The following is a 2,500-nucleotide window of genomic DNA, read 5'->3' on the forward strand; positions in this document are numbered from 1 at the left end:
CGTAATTTGTGGGTACGAGCAGGGGGTGACAGTGATGCAATCCCAACATTCGTTCTCAGGGACTCGGTGTCAAAAGAACCTGTATATCTGAGACCCTGCGATTGGAGGGAGCATGAATTTCAGAGATGGTGCGAAAAGCCGGTTCAAGGAAGGGGCATTGTAAACTTTGCGCATGATAGAATCAGTAATGCTTGGTTGAGGCCATGGTGCGGCTTTAAACAATGCTTCTTTATCGCAGCACTACAACTAAGGGCAAATATTTACCCAACAAGAGAAAGCTTGAACAGAGGCAGAGATGGGGCCTTACGTTCCTGCAGGAAATGCTCTGCCAGACTCGAGTCCCTTTCGCACATTCTCGGTCAATGTCCTGCAGTACAGAAAGCAAGAATTGCGCGACATAACAAGATCAGTAACATTCTGGCAGACGAAGCGGCTAGATTGGGCTGGTCTGTATACAAAGAGCCACGGTTCATATCCGAGACGGGAGAGATGAGAAAGCCTGACCTCGTGTTTGCAAAAGATGAGGAGGCGGTTGTGATCGATGTCACCGTCCGTTTTGAGCTTTCAAAGAATACCTTGTCAGATGCTGCCTCGCACAAAGTTTCGTACTATACCCCTCTTGGTGATCAAGTCAAAGTGCTGACGAAGGCTAGCAAGGTCACATTCTTTGGATTCCCGGTTGGGGCAAGAGGAAAGTGGCCCCTTGAGAATAACGAGGTACTTACCTCCCTGGGCCTGACCAAACCCAGAACGACATCACTGGCCAAGATGATTTCCCGCAGAACGCTGCTTTTCTCTCTTGATATTCTGAGAATGTTCTGTGGAAATTATGCGGTCTATGAACAGTCATAGACAACCTCCGAAACAAATAATAGTTTTGTTTTAAGATGTCATTTGTTTTAGATTGATTTTGTTATTTTCGAAGGTGAAGTCGGTTTTTATTTCATTTTACTATTTTCCACAATTTAGATTGTTATTTTCCAAGACGGAGTCTTGGTTCTTTTTTTTATTGTTAGTTTTTTTTTTTTAACACGTCGTATTTGTTACTTTAGAGCTTAGAGGGGACTTTATTTTCGCCTTACTATTTTCTGCCTACAAAGAAGATTAAAAATAAGCTTTTTTCAAGATGGTTTTGTTATTTTCCAAGGTGAAGTCTTGGTATTCTTATTTTACTATTTTCCATAAAGAAGACCTTTCTTTTAGATTTTGTTATTTTCCAAGACGAAGACTTGGTATTTTTATTATATTGCTATTTTTTACACGAAGCTTATTCAAGAGCACTTATATAGATTAGACTTTGTTATTTTAATTCTTTATTTTTGGACTACATCAGTTCGAGAGTCCTGTAACTTACTATTTTCTGCCTACAAAGAAGATTAGAAATAAGCTTTATTTAAGATGTTTTAGATTAGATTTTGTTATTTTCCAAGGTGAAGTCTTGGTTTTTTTTATTTTACTATTTTCCACAAAGAAGACTTTTCTTTTCTTTTAGATTTTGTTATTTTCCAAGACGAAGACTTGGTATTTTTTTGCTATTTTTTACAGGAAGCTTTATTCAAGAGCACTTATATAGATTAGACTTTGTTATTTTAATTCTTTATTTTTGCACTACATCAGTTCGAGAGAAGACTACAAACCAGCTTTATTTAAGATGTTTTAGATTAGATTTTGTTATTTTCCAAGGTGAAGTCTTGGTTTTTTATTTTACTATTTTCCACAAAGAAGACTTTTCTTTTAGATTTTGTTATTTTCCAAGACGAAGACTTGGTATTTTTTTATTGCTATTTTTTTACACGAAGCTTATTCAAGAGCACTTATATAGATTAGACTTTGTTATTTTAATTCTTTATTTTTGGACTACATCAGTTCGAGAGTCCTGTAACTTACTATTTTCTGCCTACAAAGAAGATTACAAATAAGCTTTATTTAAGATGTTTTAGATTAGATTTTGTTATTTTCCAAGGTGAAGTCTTGGTTTTTTTTTATTTTACTATTTTCCACAAAGAAGACTTTTCTTTTCTTTTAGATTTTGTTATTTTCCAAGACGAAGACTTGGTTTTTTTTATATTGCTATTTTTTTTTTACACTGCTTTATTCAAGAGCGCTTATATAGATTAGACTTTGTTATTTTAATTCTTTATTTTTGGAATACATCAGTTTGAGAGTCCTGTAACGTACTATTTTCTGCCTACAAAGAAGACTACAGACAAGCTTTATTTAAGATGTTTTAGATTAGATTTTGTTATTTTCCAAGGTGAAGACTTGGTTTTTTTATTTTACAATTTTCCACAAAGAAGATTTTTCTTTTAGATTTTGTTATTTTCCAAGACGAAGACTTGGTATTTTTTTTATTGCTAGTTTTTTTTATATGTTACTTCAGAGCATAGAGAGGACTTTATTTTTACCTTACTATTTTCTGCCTTCAAAGAAGATTAAAAATAAGCTTTATTCAACATTACTTATATAGATTAGACTTTGTTATTTTAATTCTTTATTTTTT

The 2,500-nt window shown here is 34.0% G+C and overlaps 1 pseudogene; it reads left to right on the forward strand.

The window, feature by feature from the left end:
* LOC142912653 (28S ribosomal RNA) overlaps window positions 1–2,500 on the forward strand; it is an 8,977-nt pseudogene that overhangs the window by 4,249 nt on the left and 2,228 nt on the right.

Source organism: Petromyzon marinus, unplaced genomic scaffold, assembly GCF_048934315.1.
Source record: "Petromyzon marinus isolate PM22_M1 ecotype Great Lakes invasive population unplaced genomic scaffold, UKy_Petmar_22M1.pri1.0 PM_G_Scaffold_21, whole genome shotgun sequence".
NCBI classification, from domain to species: domain Eukaryota; kingdom Metazoa; phylum Chordata; class Hyperoartia; order Petromyzontiformes; family Petromyzontidae; genus Petromyzon; species Petromyzon marinus.